Here is a 20,750-nt window from a genome sequence, read left to right on the forward strand (position 1 = left end):
ATGAGTCTGAGCAAACTCCAGGAGATACTGAAGGACAGGGAAGCCTGGCATGCAGCAGTCCATGGGGTTGCAAAGAGTTGGATACAACTTAGCAACTGAACAACAATAACAGTATAAAGATCTGATTTCTTTTTAAACAGATACAATTTAATGTCTTTAAATTGTACCTCTTTAAATTCATATTAGACCTTTATGTATTAAAATATTGAAGACAATATTATAAGTGTACTTTTATTATAAAAATAAGACATAGAATTATAGTATGTGACATGCAAATTGACTGATACATTTTTCCTGACTAATCAAGAATTATTTATTGTACATTTTACTCAGAAAATCAATATAGTTTCCTTTTCTTTTTGTTAGGGGAAGCACACTGATTGAAACTGCCCACCCTAGCCAGGCACCATAGTAATCATTTGCATGAGTTGTTATGACAGGAGATCCTGATAAGGAAATCGGAACTAATAAGCCACCACCAACTGGAAGAGTTCGGGAAAGGTCGAAAGGAGACACCACATTTCCGTCCACTTCCCAGAATCCCTCTCGCTAACATCCATCTTGGCTAGCGATGCGTGTGCCACCAGGAAGGACTCTGAATTAGACTGATTGGCCAAAGACCACCCGGAAACTAATCCCATCACCATAAAACCCGAGACCGCGAGCCAAGCGGCAGAGCTGTTCTCCTGGGTTCCCTTACCCTACTGCTCTCCACCGGGGTGCCCTTCCCAATAAAATCTCTTGCTTGGTCAGCACCTGTCTCCTCGGACAATTCTTTTCCGAGTGTTAGACAAGAGCCCAGTTTCGGGCCCTGGAAGGGGTCCCCCTTCCTCCAACATTTTGATATGTCAAATATAATCTTAAGATCAGATCAGATCAGTCGCTCAGTCATGTCCGACTCTTTGCGACCCCATGAATCGCAGCACGCCAGGCCTCCCTGTCCATCACCAACTCCCAGAGTTCACTGAGACTCATGTCCATCGAGTCAGTGATGCCATCCAGCCATCTCATCCTCTGTTGTCCCCTTCTCCTCTTGCCCCCAATCCCTCCCAGCATCAGAGTCTTTTCCAATGAGTCAACTCTTCGCATGAGGTGGCCAAACTACTGGAGTTTCAGCTTTAGCATCATTCCTTCCAAAGAAATCCCAGGGCTGATCTCCTTCAGAATGGACTGGTTGGATCTCCTTGCAGTCCAAGGGACTCTCAAGAGTCTTCTCCAACACCACAGTTCAAAAGCAGCAATTCTTCGGTGCTCAGCCTTCTTCACAGTCCAACTCTCACATCCATACATGACCATAGGAAAAACCATAGCCTTGACCAGATGAACCTTTGTTGACAAAGTAATGTCTCTGCTTTTGAATATGCTATCTAGGTTGGTCATAACTTTCCTTTCAAGGAGTAAGCGTCTTTTAATTTCATGGCTGCAGTCACCATCTGTAGTGATTTTGGAGCCCAGAAAAATAAAGTCTGACACTGTTTCCACTGTTTCCCCATCTAATTCCCATGAAGTGGTGAGACCGGATGCCATGATCTTCGTTTTCTGAATGTTGAGCTTTAAGCCAACTTTTTCACTCTCCACTTTTACTTTTATCAAGAGGCTTTTTAGTTAACCTTGGTTAAAATTATCATGTATGAGGTAACTCAATAGTGTATAAGTGTAGAGGGAGTTAGGGAAGAGATGAGCGAAAATGGAATCTGAAATATTAGTGTAAATTGAGATAATGCTGATATTTTGACTGCAAATAAATCCAAAATTTTCATTTCAGTAATTATGTCAATCTTCTTTCTCATAAAGCTAAATTCATAGTTAAAAACATAAACAGAAATACATATATTAAGTTTTGGTAGAAACTTTAAAAACTTGAATCATGTGTTTTTTACCAGTATATTTAGGAAATAAATTGTTCTGATTGAATGAGTTTTCTAGTTTGATGAGAAAATGAAAGCTTTTTTGCTTTGATCTCTGTAGTGGAAAACTTAGCTTAAACAAACAAGTTTACTATTTTCCTTTACCAGAAAGAATATGACAAACACAAGCAAATGATTCAGGACCATTGAATGCTGAGGGTTTTACTATTTCCCTTTATTAATTCACTTACTTGACAAATATTTACTGAACTTCAACAACGTGCCAGGCACTGTTCTGGGCAAAAGTTCTATTTTATGGTCTTTATATATACTCTAGAAGTATAAATTGGAGAAGGCAATGGCACTCCACTCCAGTACTCTTGCCTGGAAAATCCCATGGATGGAGGAGCCTTGTAGGCTGCAGTCCATGGGGTCACTGAGTGTCGGATACGACTGAGCGACTTCACTTTCAGTTTTCACTTTCATGCATTGGAGAAGGAAATGGCAACCCACTCCAGTGTTCTTGCCTGGAGAATCCCAGGGACAGGGGAGCCTGGTGGGCTTCTGTTTATGGGGTCGCACAGAGTCGGACACGACTGAAGCGAGTTAGCAGCAGCAGCAGCAGAAGTATAAATAACAGGGTTCGATGTGCAGAAATTCCAACTTATTCCTTGGAATGTACTCTTAAAAATTTGTATTAGCTTGTTTTTGGTAATATGGTGACTTTGCCTAAAAGTTTACAATGTCTTTCTTCTGCATACTTCTAAAATAAAGCCTACATAATTGAAGTTCTGGTTCACACTTTTACTGCAGCTCAAGGTAATCTGTAAAGAAATCACTACAATGTTATGGGAACTGGCGATTGTTTACTTGTGTGTGACTGTCAGAATTCCATTGTGGAACCAGCAGTCTTCACTGTCCACATAAAAAGGCCATCTCCAGATAGAAAGCACAGTCAGTGTGACACAGAAACAGTACAGCCTCAGGAGCCAGACAAACGTGGTCATTTGATGAGGAGGTGAGCTCCTCCCTTTAGCTTTAGTGTACCACACTGAAAAATAAACCTAACGTTTTTTGAAGATTAGAGAAGATAATTCATTCAACAAATATTCATCACCTGTTTTAGCCTGAGTGCCCTGGAGAATCACTATAGGGTCTTACAAAGAATGAATGAGCATAAGGTAAGATTGGAATGAGCGAAATCAGTTAGGGATCTGTTATAATTCAGAAATAAGTGCAGCTTTCATTGAAGGAGAGGTGGTGAGGAGAAAGAGAATTAAATGGATTTTAGCCTTAATAGGAAATTAAGAAAGTGGTATCAACAGGAGCGGGTGAGAAGCTGCATGTGGATGGTGAGAGTGTAAGGTATAAAGGAATATTTGGATCTCTTATTTGGGTATCTGAACAGATGGTGGTGCCATTAACTGGGAGAGAAAATGTTGGAAAAGCAGCAGATTTTGTGGGAAAGATAACAAATTCTATTCTAGACAGGTAGAGTCTTCTAAGACACCCATAGGACCCCCAAGTAATAATTTACAATATGTGGTTAGAAATACACATCTGGAGATGATGCAGGGGAACACGATACAGGCTAGAAGGTCAGTGATCGGTGGCTGCTACTGAACAGACCTCCCAGCTGGCAGTGAACATCTCTGTTTCCCTCACTGGTCTAGAAGCATCCATAGCTCAGGGACCATTAAGCATCTTACAGTACAGGCAATTCATCAACTGGAAATTTTTCACAACTACTAGCGCTACCTGAAGAACCTGTCTAGATTCTGTCTCAGCCTCTTAGCTGTGGAAAAGCAGTTCAAGAAGAGTCTTGCTATTGCTTCCCTTTCAGTGATCTATTTATCAGTTTTCCACTGTGGCTTCTTATAACTTTCTTTTTTTGAAAATTTATTTATTTATCTATTTGGTTGTAGTGGGTCTTCCCTGCTGCACTCGGGCTCTCTCTAGTCGCAGTGAGCAAGGGCTACTCTTCATTGTGGTGCATGGGCTTCTTACTGATGTGACTTCTCTTGTTGCAGAGCATGGGCTCTAGGCATTGGCTTAGTAGCTTTTGCTCCACAGCATGTGGATCTTCCTGGACCAGGGACTGAACCAGTTTCTCTTGCATTGCAAGGTGGATTCTTAACCACTGGACCACCAGGGAAGCCCAGAGCTTTGAACTTTTGAATCTATATTTCAAGATGTGCTTTAAGTATGTGTGTAAACTCTATCATTTTGATTTTCCATACAGCTATTGAGTGTAATGGGTTTCCCCGGTGGCTCAGCTGGTAAAGAAAGCACCTGCAATGCAGGAGACCTGGGTTCAATCCCTGGGTTGGGAAGATCCCCTAAAGAAGGGAACAGCTACCCACTCCAGTATTCTGGCCTGGAGAATTCCATGGACTGTATATTCCATGGGGTCGCAAAGAGTCGGACACAACTGAGCAATTTTCACTATTGAGTATAACATGTTGAAGTCACAGGGTAGCTAGGGAGGAGTATTATAACTAGAGAAAACACAAGCAGCTGTGAGTCAAAACATGCTCAGTGCATTGAAGACCCATGTGGAGTGATGCAACAGTGGTATGAGATGACCTGGGAAGACAAGCAGGAGGCAGATCATGCAGCGAATGTGCAAAGATCCTGTGGTAAGAACAGGAATCACTTGTCTGATTCTGGTCATTTGTCTGAGAACCGGAATATCAGAAATTCATAAAGAGATGAAGCTGTAGAAATATTTCCACAGAAAGGTTTGGATCAGGAAGGGCTTTACAGCCACATGAGGAATCCAGACTTTAGGCTGACGCCCATGGTAAATTACTGAAAGATTATTAGAAAGATCATTTTAGTTGTCATGTGGAGAACAGACTGGACAAAGCAAGTGGGGGCAGCCAGGAAGGAGGCTGTTGTGAAATGCCAGGTGAGCTATAACGGTGGCTGAACTGATGCCAGGAAAGCACGGAAAGAAAAAAAAGTGGATACATCCAGTATCAGTATCTGGTGAATAGCTGGATGTGGGGTGTCAGGAAAGTAAGGCTGTCATGAGGCATCAGTAAAGCATGCCTGCCCCCCACCCAGGTTTCTCAGTGGAGGCAACAAATGGTGACACCTTCTACTCTGTCCCGTTTTCTTCTACAGAGCTTTTCTCCACCTATAGTTGCCATGCTCTATTTTTCTTTGCAGTGGTGATCGTTAAAATATTTATCTGTCACTGGTTGGTTGATAATAGGTTCATACCAAAGAAAAAGCAGTTCTGCTAGGCTGCTACTTCTTCCACTGAGGCAAGAAGTTTTACCCTAATGAGTCAGTGACAACTTGAAGCCTGGAAGGAAGTGAGGGAACAGCAGCTGCTCCCAAACCCACAGGGATCAGCCTGGGACCTCCTCCATGATGATGGTCACTGCATTGTCTCATTCTCAGGGAACTAGGACCAAGAGGACTAAACTTCACGCAATTTAAGTTCCCTACTGTTTCTGCCAAAGTATATAGAGTCACAATTTCTTTAAAGTGACTATTAAAGTATTTTTCTTTCACCATACAGCTGTAAAATTCTACAAACTGAGTTGCCATATAGAAATACTCGTTCTCACCAATTCTGTGATTTGATTATTTGAAACTCTAAGAATTTCTAATTCCGCAGACACTGACCACTACCCTGAGCCACAGCTTTCTGTTTAACAGGTATTTTAAAAGCTATTGTGGCTTACCACATCACCTTGAGGGGGTTTTCTATACTGAAGCCTATCATCTGATATGTTCAGAACTACCTTTTTTAAAAAATAGTTTTAAATTCAGTCATCCTGAAGCTCTTGCTTTTAGTTTGTTGCTGATTCTGTTTCAGACAGGATGTATTTCATCTGAAAAGAAAAAGGCAGTTAAGAAATTTCCAGTTTATTTCTCTGAAACCATTGTAAGAAGTGATAAAGATTCATCACTTTTTTCTAAGAACGCAGGATAGTTTTTAGTAAATGCTCTAAAGAAAATGTGCATAATTTTAAGAAAATACAATATTTTAGACTCTATTCACTAACAACTGATGGTATTTGATAACTTTTGGTCACCAAAAGGAAGGAAAGCACTGGGTTGGGGGGAGGGTACTTCATATGAGCCAAGAGGTAGAAACAAGTTACGAAATTAGGCAAATCTTCCTTGCACAAAAGCATTTTAAGGAATACAAAATAAATGTTTTTAAGGAGACAACCTAGTTGGAATGCAGCCTTTTGTTTGTTTATTCAGTTGTGAATAAAATGAAAAACTCATTTACATTCAACATGCTGTGTATTTTATTTATTGATTGATGTCTAGGAAGAATGATATTAGTGATGTTGAAACAAGAAAAAGTTTTTCTTCTGTGCATCTCATGCCTCCCATTTTAAATAGTTTCCATGATGGAAATACTACACGTTCCATACTCCCATTTCTCTGATAGACTCAGTCAATATGTAACAGGTGAGCCTTGCCATGATTAATACCTTTAGTACTTTAAGCATTTTCTCTACATGATAGTACTTGGAATGTTTGGTGGGTTTGTTTGTTTTTTTTTCATTTTGAGAACATAAAGCAAAACTCTGATGTATTGATACTTCCACTGACGGCAAGTATTTTGTTTTCAAAATCCTTTTACTTTTTCTCTGAGTTACATTGGAATAGAAAATTTTTATACTTGCTAAAGTAACACAGAGTTATTTTAAAAATCAAAAAATCAATCTCTTTATTTGGCAAAGAAATATTTCTAAGCATACAATAACTAGGACTCAGTTTAAATATATTATGTTATTTGTATTTTCTATGTCACTTGGCTTTGTCTCCAGAGGATTTGACATTAGAAAATTCCATGAACCCTTAAAGTATCTTATTATAAAGAAATAACTGATAATCAAGATGATTTCCTCCATTTCAGCTTTTATCATTAGCGTATGTTAAAGTGGGCTTCCCTTGTGGCTCAGCAGTCAAGAATCTGCCTGCCAATGCAGGAGACACAGGAGACAGTTCAGTTTCTGGGTTGGGAAGATCCCCTGGGGAAAGAAATGGCAACTGACTCCAATATTCTTTCCAGGAAAATCCCATGGATAGAGGAGTCTGGTGGGCTACAGTTCATGGGGTCACAAAGAGTCAGAAATGACTGAGCATGCACAAACATATTAATAATTATCCTTCTTAATATTGTATTTCCTTTATAACTTTTGATTTTGGTAATACATAGCAGAGACTAGATATCTGTCTTCCTGTTAGAAAAACTGAAAATGGGCTCTCTTGCATTGAAAAGTAGGTTGAAACTGGTGACCTTTCCTAACATTATGCAATAACAAACAGATTTTAAGGTTTTTCATGTTTTATTTTCCTGACATTGCTCTGAAGTAGAAGAGCAAATACACTTCCTCTCATCTCATAGCTGAAGAAAAAAGCTGTAACTTTCCCCCAAGTCATGTTCCCTGTAGATCTGATATTTAAACCTTTGTCTTTTGACTCTCTCTCCTTACAGAATAACCAAAGTAGCTTATAAACAACTTGTCTTTCTATTATTAGAAACTTCTTAGATGACCTCTTCCTTCCTAAACTCTTGGGATTTTTTTTTTCCCCCACTAGTAATGCTATTTCTAAAATAATGCTGTTAGAGGTATGAAGTTGAGCTAATCACCTGACTATAGATGAACCATCGAAGCAACCCAGTGGAAAAATATAAAAGATAGAATTTAATCTTCAACTTAAAATCTTATGGTTAACCATGCAAGTAAAAGATTTATCACATTTATTTGTGATCACTGAATTAAATCCTCATGACAGTTAACATCATACAGCGTTTTGATAAAACAGCATTTACATTTTAGAGTGCTTGACCACAAATTTGAAATGGAAACATGTGAAAAAGGGTCACATGTTTCCAGGATCAAATGAGTAGTAAGGGCCTCAAAACACATTCTAAGATGCTGGTTAAATGTGGTTTGGGCATGATTTTACAAATATGAACTATTTGAGAAACTGTAAGTTCTTTGTAATCAAATGCATTATCTTTCAAAATGTAAACATTATAATAACAAAACAGCAGTGCTATTCTAAGCAGAACATTCCTTCTTAGGAATTAAGTTGTTTTACTATCCCAGAGATATATCTGGAACAGGGTCTAGTTCACAATAACCGCTCAATAAATATTTGTTGAATGAGTAAATAAATGAGTCTCAAGTTCTGGCGAGAAACATGGAATGCACCATAGATTTGAGGATCGCAGCTAAAATGGACAGAGCTGAATTCACGCCAGATGGATGAAAGAAGAGTCTGTAGTCTCAGAGGTTCTCAAGAATGCACACAGATAAGAAGTATAAGTTTCCATAGGAAGAGATTTAGTTATTATTTTGATTATATCGTGTCATCTGTAATTGGAGATCAGTAAGATAATCAGAACAAAAGAAATATATAAAAACAATAACTGTCAGACACAAAAGATAACTTAGAAAATGCAAATGAAATTGTGTTATTGATGATAGTAGACATATATAAATAAACAGAAAGAAATTTCACAAAAATATATAGGATTTACACGCAAAAATGATAAAGCTCCACTTAAAGACATAAAAGAAAATTTGAATAACAGAGCACTAACCCCAAATTAGATGATAAACCTTGCAATCAACATTCTAATGGCCCACTATGCACGTATTCAGTTCAGTTCAGTTCAGTCCAGTCGCTCAGTCGTGTCTGACTCTTTGAGACCCCATGAATCACAGCACGCCAGGCCTCCCTGTCCATCACCAACTCCCAGAATTCACTCAGACTCACGGCCTCGAGTCAGTGATGCCATCCAGCCATCTCAGCCTCTGTTGTCCCCTTCTCCCCATGCCCCCAATCCCTCCCAGCATCAGAGTCTTTTCCAATGAGTCAACTCTTCTCATGAGGTGGCCAAAGTACTGGAGTTTCAGCTTTAGCATCATTCCTTCCAAAGAAATCCCAGGGCTGAGCTCCTTCAGAATGGACTGGTTGGATCTCCTGGCAGTCCAAGGGACTCTCAAGAGTCTTCTCCAACACCACACTTCAGAAGCATCAATTCTTCTGCACTCAGCTTTCTTCACAGTCCAACTCTCACATCCATACATGACCACAGGAAAAACCATAGCCTGGACTAGACGGACCTTTGTTGGCAAAATAATGTCTCTGCTTTTGAATATGCTATCTAGGTTGGTCATAACTTTCCTTCCAAGGAGTAAGCGTCTTTTAATTTCATGGCTGCAATCACCATCTGCAGTGATTTTGGAGCCCAAAAAAATGAAGTCTGACACTGTTTCCACTGTTTCCCCATCTATTTCCCATGAAGTGATGGGACCAGAGGCCATGATCTGTATTTTCTGAATGTCAAGTTTTAAGCCAACTTTTTCACTCTCCTCTTTCACCTTCATCAAAAGGCTCTTTAGTTCCTCTTCACTTTCTGCCATAAGGGTGGTGTCATCTGCATATCTGAGGTTATTGATATTTCTCCTGGCAATCTTGATTTCAGCTTGTGCTTCTTCCAGTCCAGTGTTTCTCATGATGTACTCTGCATATAAGTTAAATAAACAGGGTGACAATATACAGCCTTGACGTACTCCTTTTCCTATTTGGAACCAGTCCGTTGTTCCATGTCCAGTTCTAACTGTTGCTTCCTGACCTGCATACAGATTTCTCAAGAGGCAGGTCAGGTGGTCTGGTATTCCCATCTCTTTCAGAATTTTCCACAGTTTATTGTGATCCACACAGTCAAAGGCTTTGGCATAGTCAGTAAAGCAGAAATAGATGTTTTTCTGGAACTCTCTTGCTTTTTCCATGATCCAGCAGATGTTGGCAATTTGGTCTCTGGTTCCTCTGCCTTTTCTAAAACCAGCTTGAACATCTGGAAGTTCATGGTTCATGTATTGCTGAAGCCTGGCTTGGAGAATTTTGAGCATTACTTTACTAGCATGTGAGATGAGTGCAATTGTGCGGTAGTTTGAGCATTCTTTGGTGCCTATTAGGACAGTCCAAATCCACAGCACCAACACCACCAAATGCTGGTGAGGATACAGAATGACAGAAACTCTCATTTATTGCTGGTGCAAGACAGTATATTCACGTTGAAAGATAGTTTGACAGTTTCTTACTAAACTAAATAAATTCTTACAATATGATCCAGCAATTGAGCTCCTTGGTATTTACCCAAAGGAGTTGAAAAGTTATATCCACACAGAAACCTGCACATAGATGTTTATGGCAGCTTTACCCATAATTGTTAAGACCTGGAAACAACCAAGATGTCCTTCAGGAGGTGATGGATAAAGAAACTGTGGTACATCAAACAATGGAATATTATTCAGCATTAAAAGGAAATGAGCTAATAAGCTTTGAAAAGCTATGGAGGAAGTTTAAATGTATATGTCCAAGTGAAAGAAGTCAGTCTATAACGATTACATACTATATTATTTCAATAGTATGATATTCTAGAAAAAGTAAAAATATAGAGATTAGTGGTTATTAATGGTTTTCAGGGGTTGGGGGAGGGATATGAACAGGCAGAGCACAGAACATTTTTAGGGCAGTGAAACTGTACTGTATGATATAATGGTGAATACATGTCATATATATGATCTCATTTTGGTCAAAAATATGTATGCATATATATGTTTTGAGAAGAGATGGAAGTGATCCTCTCTGAGCAGTGGGATTACAAATGAGCAGGAAAGGGTACTTATACTTCCACATTCCACACTGCGTGAACTATATTTACAACTTAAAACATAACTAAAATGACCTTGGGAATGTTATCTACATAATCATGACAACCCCATATGACATAGGTGCTAGACAGAGTAACAAACTATAAAGTCCTAAAAGATTGGTAACACAGGCAAAGCCAGACCTAAAAATTCAGACTCTGAGCCTAGGTTTTTCCATTCCCCAGTTCACAATAACAAAAAAGATAAAGTTTAGGGAGCACAGTCCAGTGCTGCTGCTGCTGGTAATACTAGTGATTGTCACTCGGGACGGCCTATCACAGGCCAAGTGCTGCGCCAGACGCTTTACATACTTTATCTGATTTAATCCTCACAATCCTTTCAGGCTTCACAAATGAGGAAACTCAAGTCAAGAGAATGTAAGTATTTTGCCCAAAGTCACAGTGTTAGTAAGTGCCAGAGCCAGAATTAACATTGAAGTTTAATCGGACTCCAAGTTCTTTTCCTCACAACAGCTAAACTGCCTCTAAATAAAATAGAAATAGAAGAAAATATTAATTAAAAAAAAACACATCTTGAAAGAAAATTTGATCTCTAATAGTGAAAAATGTAGTATATCTTAATGAATAACATTTAATTTTAACTGTCGTAAGCATAGCAAACTCTTCTCTGTCGTATAATTCACCCATAGCTCTCCATGTTTATACTTAAGCTTCACAGTGACTCTTTTCAGTAACCTGGCCTGTAGGCCAATGTATCAAATAAAGATGGAAAAGCAACATAAAATCACTTTTGTATCAGTAAAGGGCTCTCAACTGGAGAAAAAAAAAAAAAAGAATTATCCTTCCCTGCAAGCATGTGAAAAGATTACATATTTGCACTCTTCATTCCTCCATAAGAGCTAATCCAAGCTTCCTTACTGCCAAGCTTCTGAACATTTACATAAATGATAGGTTTGTTATCACTTATTACCGGATTCAGTGGATCACATGCAAAATGTGCAAAGACACGATTAAAAATCTTTGATCTTTTAATCAAAAGACTAAGCAATATTAATTCATTTTGGCAAGTGTGATACAGATACTCTATTGTAATACTATCTTGCATTTGAGATTATCACACTACAATAATTTCTTCATTAATGAAGGTTGGCTGCTTTGTGATTTCACTGTGGCTCTAGGCAATAATATCCTTTCTATATCATTGGCTAAATTTGGTGTGACTTTATTTTATAAAATAATCATATCCTTTATAAAAAATAAATTTTGCCTTCATGGCATTTGATTCTGTAAAGTTCTTAGGCAGAAATATCACTGCGAACTGTGTAAACGAGGAGAGTGAAAAAATCTTCAAATTGAATAAGAAATAAGCTTCAAATTCAAAAGCTCACTGTATTTCTGTTGGTATTAATTTTGTGAAGCAAGAAAGGAAAAAGCCTTTCAAATCTTATTACTGCCCCATTCAATAATGGGGATAGATTTATAATAAATAATTATAACACAAAGGATTCACATTAATGTTGCAACAAAAGAAGAAGTGCCATGCTAATTATTCCTAGAAGGATCCTAGCAGACTTCATGAAAAACATATCAGTCAGTTCAGTCACTCAGTCGTATCTGACTCATTGAGACTCCATGGAATGCAAGCACGCCCAGCTTCCCTGTCCATGTCCAACTCCCAAAGCTTGTTCAAACTCATGTCCATGGAGTCGGTGATGCCCTCCAACCATCTCATCCTCTATCATCCCCTTCTCTTTCTGCCTTCAATCTTTTCCAGCATCAGCGTCTTTTCCAGTGAGTCAGTTCTTCACATCAGGTGGCCAAAGTATTGGAGTTTCAGCTTCAGCATCAGTCCTTCCAATGAATATTCAGGATTGATTTCCTTTAGGATGGACTGGTTTGATCTCCTTGTAGTCCAAGAGACTCTTGAGAGCCTTCTCCAACACCACAGTTCAAAAACATCAGTTCTTTGGCACTCAGCTTTCTTTACAGTCCAACTCTAACATCCATACATGACTACTGGAAAAACCAGAACTCTAACTAGATGGACCTTTGTTGGCAAAGTAAAGTTTCTGCTTATTAATATTCTGTCTAGGTTGGTCATAGTCTTTCTTCCAAGGAACAAGTGTCTTTTAATTTCATGACTGCAGTCATCAACTACAGTGATTTTGGAGCCCCCCAAAATAAAGTCTGTAACTGTTTCCATTGTTTCCTCATCTATTTGCCATGAAATAATGGGACCAGATGCCATGATCTTAGTTTTCTGAATGCTGAATTTTAAGCCAACTTTTTCACTCTCCTCTTTCACTTTCATCAAGAGGCTCTTTAGTGCTTCTTTGCTTTCTGCCATAAGGGTGGTGTCATCTGCATATCTGAGGTTATTGATATTTCTCCTGGAAATCTTGATTCCAGCTTGTGCTTCATCCAGTCTGGCATTTCGCATGATATACTTTGCATATAAGTTAAATAAGCAGGGTGACAATACAACCTTGACATACTCCTTTCCATATTTGGAACCAGTCCATTGTTCCATATCTGGTTCTAACTGTTGCTTCTTGACCTGCATACAGATTTCTCAGGAGGCAGGTCAGATGGTCTGGTATTCCTATTTCTTGAAGAATTTTCCACAGTTTGTTGTGGTCTACATAGTCAAAGGCTTTTTTCTAAGGAAAAGACATAATTTGAATTAATCTCTGGTGAATGGGCAGAATCAGGAAGTGGAGGGGAAAGGAGAGATGTGGAGTAGGATGGAAAAAGCATAGAGTCTTGAATGCTCATCTAAATGGTGAATCTTTACTCTGTGATAAATATAAAGCTACTGGATTTTGAGCTCAAAAGTAATATGATTCAGAGTTATGAGGAGTACTCTGATGGAACTGTGAAGGGTACACAAGATTAAAGGAAGAATATGGTGGCAAAACCAGTGGTGACGTTACTTCAGTGATTGGTTTATTTGTCTGTCTGCTGAGTTGTCACAAGCACCTCCAGGCTAGGCGCCATGTTTTCCATAATGTCATACTCCCTGGGTCACACATATTTAACAGGTGCTGCTGAATGCATGTGGGAAAGGGGATGGGTTCCTGTACTATGCAAATGGCTGTGGGAAAGCAAAGAGATGAAACAGACACAATATAACTGAGGAGGTGACATTGTAAAGAGATGTTATCTAGTTGGATGTAGATGCTGAGGAAGACAAAGAAATAAAATCCTTACATAATTTACCCTGATAAAAATTTACTGAGTACTTACTATGTGCCCCAGTGTGATAGATATTAAATATATAAATGTAAATTAATATCTTGTCCCTACTATCAAAAAACTAGGGGTGACATACGGTGAATAGATAAATAATACATACAAATAAAATAATATGCAATATTTTACAAAATAATGTGTAAACAAAGTTTACAAATTACAAAGAAATGTAATTGTGTCTGGGGAGAATGAGGGAAGACTCCATTGAGCAAATGGTGGTGGTGGTTGAGCAGGACTTTGAAGAACAAATAGGAGTTTTCAAGGTAAAGAGGTGCAGAGCCTATCTCACACAGAGGAATTAAACTTTTTAAGTATGTGGAGGTCTCAAAAAACTTCTCCCCCCGTGTGTGTTTGTATGTGTATATATGTGTGTGAGTATTTTGCAAAAGCACAGATTGCAACAGGGAACTTGGAACTAATGGGAAATGAGATTGGAGAGGTGGACAGGGGATAAAAATCTCTGCATTGTAAGCTAAAGAGCATGAACTTTATTCTGTGTGTAGATGGGAGTCAGTTAAGCTATTAAGCTGTGTGTCAGCTGGTAGATTTACCCATCAGAAAAGAGAAGATGGGAAGCATGTTGATGAAAGCTTGGTGAATGGATTGGCAGGAGGGAAGAGAAGGTGGGTAGGTGTGAAGAGAGAATGGTAATGGCAGAGTCTGTTGGATGAAAGCAGGTTGGATGAAAGATTGTGAAGTCTAAGATAGTGATGAGAGAAGGCTAGGTAGAATGAAATAAAGAGATATTGAGGTAATACCATTGGACAAATTCAGTGACATGGGATGTGAAACAACCAACTCTGAGGCAGAGTTGTGCCACTAAATGAAGAGTCCATTTGGGGTATGCCGCACCTGAAGCATCTCTGGCATACCCAGGGGGGATGTTTCTGTAAACAGTGAAATTTATGTCTGTGATTTAGGGGTAATATCAGTGTTAGTGCTCAAGTTACACACTCAGAAGGAGGATGACACTACTGGCCAAAGTATGGAATACAATGTAGAAATACACAATTAACAATTGTAATTGTTAATACAATTTTTTGTTAAATACAACAGTTGTTAATACAACAATTATAATTTTTTGTTGTTGCATTTAATTAGCTGGTAGAATAACTGTGTGGATATGTCCCTATGGAGTTCAGAAGTATGATACTTCCATACTGTGAAATATTTTGAAGCCTTTTAAAGGATTAGATAGCTCCATATGTATCAGTTGGGCTCCCTGGCAGCTCAGATGGTAAAGAATCTGCTTGCAATGTGGGAGACCCGAGTTCGATCCCTGGGTTGGGAAGATCTCCTGGAGGAGGTCGTGGCAATCCACTCCTGGAGAATCCTCATGGACAGAGGAGCCTGGTGGGCTACAGTCCATAGAGCTGCAAAGAGTCAGACATGACTAAGCAAGTAAGCACAGCACATATGCATCAATTAGGAAAGATATTCATGATTTGTTGTAAAGAAAAAAATGCAAGTTGTAGAACAATATTTAATATGATTCAACTTCCATAACAAAATAGACATGAAAATACATATATGTATGAATATATTATAGACAGAAAAGTAACATACATATAGACATATATAAATATACAGAAAAAAATGTATGGGGGAAGACAACTAATATTTTACTGAATAGTCCATTGCGTTCTTTGTATTGTTATAATGCACATTTATCACTTATAAGTTTTTTTCAGGGTTTTAAAAAAAAAGCTGTGAAAAAAATAAGATTGTCAATTGATCATGTAGAGGAAGGAAAGAAGAGTGTCAAAGGCAGGAACTTGAGAAATGCTCTAAGCACAAATATAATTTGAGAGTCAGAGAGAAAGGGGGAAAAGAGGACTGAAAGATACCTCAGGTTTAATAGTCCAGGGAAGAGTGCTTAACTAGGTGATGTTGAAGACTTCAGAAAAACGTGGATAGAATGATGACCTGAAAGTGGCAAATGGGGTTGGGAGACTGGCAAGTTTTGATTAAGCAGCGTTTTGAGAGCAGGGTCAGATTGCATTTGGTGAAGCATGAGATTAAAATGAGGACATAGAGGTAGCAGTGCAGTGAGTTACCAAGGACAGCATCTCAGGCAAAGGGAAACTAGAGCGTGCTTGTCATCCACAGCAGGAGAGGCAGTAACTGCCAGTTCATCATATATAATTAAATTTCTTTTAGAAAGGAAGTAATACTGTATACACTTGCATATTTGAGGACGGAACAAAGTATGCTTTTCTTTACCTTGATTATACCGAATCACATTTAAGTGCTTTTACAACTATTTTTTCAATTCCCAACATTGCCATTTTTCAGACAAAAACAGGAACCGGAAAGAAATGGCTGGCAATCTGTCTGTGGTCTGACGCATGCTGCTGGCCCAGACAGCTAGAGTATATGTTGTCTTGATTCTCGTGAAATGCAGTCTTCTAATGTTGGATCAAACAACTTTAATCGTTCAAAGTGACAGTAAGTGTTAGAATAAACCACAACATCTGAACCGTTGGCAGTGATATAACTCCACCCAAAGGTCGGTTCTAAGACACACTTATGAACACTGATATTGCATGTACTGTAGACTTCTTTGGTAAGAGGTTATTTTTCTGCAAGTTGTTCACATCTTGACTACATATATCCAGACACGCACACATGAGAACAATCAAAACAGCTATATATATATATATATATATATATATATATATTTGGTAATTCATGTGGGGATCATGCAAGACAAATTTTAGCTCTTAGACAGTTTCCTTCCTCATAATCCATCAGAAACCTATCAACACTGTCATTAATTTAACAGTTTAAATGTTGACAGCTTTAAAAAGGGGAAACCTATGGGGTATACCTCCTATGACAGATGGTAAAGTAGAAAAACAAAAAATGCATTATAAATCTATGCACAATTTTTAAATTATCTGTGAAACAAAATTTAGATTATTTGCCATTTGGGATTATGCATAGTGCTGGTAGAAGGTTGACTATATTTAATACAAAGGTATCCTATCAAATTTCCTCCCTAAAAAAAATCATGTACCTCATGACCTTGGATTACAAGACTGTAGAATGTACAAGCTGCTGCCATAGCAGCATTTGATATACATTTAACTATGAGAAAATGACCCTCCCCCAAATAAAAATTGTCTAAAATTCCTGATGAACATTTTCCATAGTAGTCTCACATATGGTTGGAGATTATAATTGCATAAAGAAATAAAATTGGAAAAGATAGAGTGGGCAGGTTATGGAAAGCATTGCATGAAATATTTTTTATTTCAGGGTTTAGTCAGGTACTGCTTACCAAGTTTAAGATTGCAGACCTCCTCTCCTCTGCTGCTATTGAACCTCTTTTTGTTTGTTTGTTTGGTCTCTGCCAAGCAACACATAGGATCGTCATTTCTGGAACAGGGATTGAACTTGTGCCCCCTGCATTGGAAGCACAGAGTTTTTTGTTTTTGTTTTTTTTAAATATATTTTTGATGTGGAATATTTTTAGTCTTTATTGAATTTGTTACAATATTGCTTCTGTTTTTATGTTTTGGTTTTTTTGGCCATGAAGCATGTAGGATCCTAGTTCCCCCACCAGGGATTGAAACTGTACCCCCTGCATTGGAAGGCAAAATCTTAACCACCGGACCGCCAGGGAGGTCCCTGTGATTATTTATATAGGCACATTTATTTTATTATTTATAATTATCATTCATGGCACTGTCTCTTACTCCCAGATTATAGGCAATCTGAAGAGCAGGGAAAATATCTTTGTTCTCATATCATTTTATCCCAGAGCCTAACATAGTGATTGAGTTCAGTAAGTACTCAAAGGAATAAATGAACAGAAGAATGTGAGAGTGTGTGAATACAAGTGATAAGTATACACAAGACTATGATAAGTGGCTTTAAAACAAAGGCGTGCTTCTAGATAAAATTGGCCAAGTTGCACTCTGGACTCTCTCCCATGACCCTCTTTTTTTTTTTTCCTTGAAATTAAACTGATACTTATTTTGGCATTGCCTAAAATGTCCTTATCTTTAGTCCCAAAAGCAATGTGGATCACGAGGGCCAGCACTGAGGCATGGTCCAGGGGTCAAAGGATCATGCAGTGGTGTAATCTCTTGGAAAAGCATGGAGGAGATAGAATAAGTTCTGTAAGGGCAAACACTGAGATTCGGAACTGAACCAAGACCATTGCTAAGACTTTAAGACAAGTTGCGATCTAGAAATGGGAGCTAAAGGCAGTTTGCATCCTAGATAAATGCAATAAGGTAACAAGAATTACGGAGGGCAAGAAAGAAGAGGGCCCAGTACTTGAGGTGTGATGAGGGCTGCTTTCCAGAAGTTCTTCCCCTTGGGTATAGCCACATGACTGGGGTAACAGGCATAACAGGGTCAGGATGAATGTGTACTTTATCAATTTCTAGAGTTTCCTACGGGCCTCATTTTCATCCAGGGGTTTCATTCAGTGAGGCATGCTCCATTCATTTACTAAAGAAACATGTTTTGCTGCCTATGGTATGCTGCTGTTGCGTTAGTCATGTCTGACTCTGTGTGACCCCATAGACGGCAGTCCACCAGGCTCCCCCGTCCCTGGGATTCTCCAGGCAAGAACACTGGAGTGGGTTGCCATTTCCTTCTCCAATGCATGAAAGTGAAAAGTGAAAGTGAAGTTGCTCAGTCGTGTCCGACTCTTAGGACCCCATGAACTGCAGCCTACCAGGCTCCTCCGTCCATGGGATTTTCCAGGCAAGAGTTACTGGAGTGGGGTGCCATTGTATACCAGACACTAAATGAATGTGGTGAGAAAACACAACTGTGAATGAGCCACAGTCCCTGCTCCCAATCTGAAAGGAGAAACAGACTCATGAACAAATAATGAGAGTAAGCAAGCAGTCTAGAGAAGTATGTACAAGTGCTATGGAGTTCAGAGGAAATGCTTGAGTTTAGTTGGGGATAGTGATGGCTGGCATGGGAAGATCTTCAGGAAAAGTTCAATGAAACAAAGTCTGGAAGGCTGGAGTAGAAGTTTAGCAGTCAAACTAAGAAAACAAGAGTAATAGAAGTAGGTAGAAAAATTAACAAATTAAAAATCAGCACCATAAAAATCCAAGGCACATGAAAAATCAGGATATACTGAGATCAGGTTGTTAGGTGAGACGGGAAGAAGCAATGGGATACATGGCTGGAACTGTAACCATGGCCTCAACCAGAAAGCCTGTGGGACCTAGAAAAATTAATGAAAACTGGAAGATAAGTTCAGTGGTGAGCAATGCAGATGTCATGAATTTGAACCAAGATACTGGTAAGAGGGGATGAAGAGGTCATTAGATTTGAAAAGCAGTTTGGAGGAAGACTGGACAGAAATTGGTAACAGGACTGCCTGCTGGGGTGAAGTATGGGATAGTCATATTTGAGTCCAGGGTTTTTGGTTTGGGAAAACAGGAGATGTAGCAAGTGCGGAAGAGATGAGTCTGGTTTTAGACATGCCGAGTTAAGAGTTCAAATTCATTACGTCCAAAATTAAACTCACGGATATGGAAAACCATATGAAGAGGCCATTGGTAGTTGAAAATATGATTGTATCATGACCTGAATGAAACACCTCTCTCTACTTCTGCCAAGATCAAGGATGCATTCCCGGCTTTTTATTCTGAGAAGCGCATGTCACCCACAACTTACTCATAATGTTCATTATATATTTTGCTATTCAATGAGAGTACACAGGGTTTTTTTTTTCTTCTTGTTTAATGCCTATGTCAAAATAAGAGAGTCTGGCTAGAGGAAGAATGAAGTCCCTTCTAATGTTCTAGTCTCTGTGTTTGGATAAAGTCTCTGTCTTTAACAAAATTCTACAATCCAAAAATAAAAAAAGATGAAAACACACACTTTTGGTTTTTCCTACGCAAATATAAAAGACATTCTTGGTTTTGTCTTCCCAGCATTTACATCTCCAGTTTCCTTCTGGGAAATTAACTGTGTGCAGTTTAAATGTCAGAACTGAGACTTGGGCAACCTGGCACATGAATGAGGTTAATCCAATGCATTATCATGGTATTCTGTATTTCATGAGCAATGTAAGGACAGGGTCAAGGGCAGTATTGAGGTGGCACCCTGATCAGCCCACCCAGTGATAAAGCACTGGCTGTGAGTCTGCTCCTGGCTTTTCAACTCTAGTGGCCTTTTGGTTTCTGTCTATTTACAAGCTTCCCATTCTCTAGTCTTCTATTCGTCCTGTGAGCCTGACGTCCTCTCAATAAATCCCCTTTGCTTCAACTAGTCAGTTAATTTCTGCCACTTTGGATAAGAAATCAGACTGAACATCAGATTAAATGAAGTCACTCAACCAAAAACAAAATACTAGATATATTTCCTAACTAATTGAAATAACGGTTACTACTAACACCATTGAATCTAGTCCAGAATCAGAAAAAACCTCACAGTGACTTTTTATGAAAAGACAACTTAGACACATTCCTTACTATCTGTCTGGTTATCCTTACAGTAAGTTGAACATAGGCAGGATTTTTTTCTGGAAACATCTAAATTGGTTGAGGAGTAATTTCAGTAGTATTTTTTTTTAACTTAGTTTTAAATTGTAAAGATTTAATTATTTTCTGCAGATAAGTATCTGAATAGGAAAGATATATTATTCTTATTGCTTTGGTAGCATGTACTGAGGGCTTATTGTGGCAAAGCAATGTGCTAGATGTTGAAAGAGTATTCTTTTTCATTATTTTATATTTTAAAGAATCGAGCACATTAATGCTTCCATAGTAAGTTCCTGTCCTTGTGGAGCTTATATTCTAATGAGAGAGACAGGGGAAAAACAATGAAAACCATAACAGTAAGTCATAGTGTGTACTATGAAGTACACAGACTAGCAGCTGAGATGGTGACCTACAATGAGACGTACCTTATATACGGTAGCCAGAGACAGCTGCCCCAAGGATAGGGTCGATATGCCAAGACCTAGAGGATGAGAAGGGGCTGCCATTACACACAGTGGA

This window comes from Bos mutus, chromosome 3 (genome assembly GCF_027580195.1).
Source record: "Bos mutus isolate GX-2022 chromosome 3, NWIPB_WYAK_1.1, whole genome shotgun sequence".
NCBI lineage: Eukaryota > Metazoa > Chordata > Mammalia > Artiodactyla > Bovidae > Bos > Bos mutus.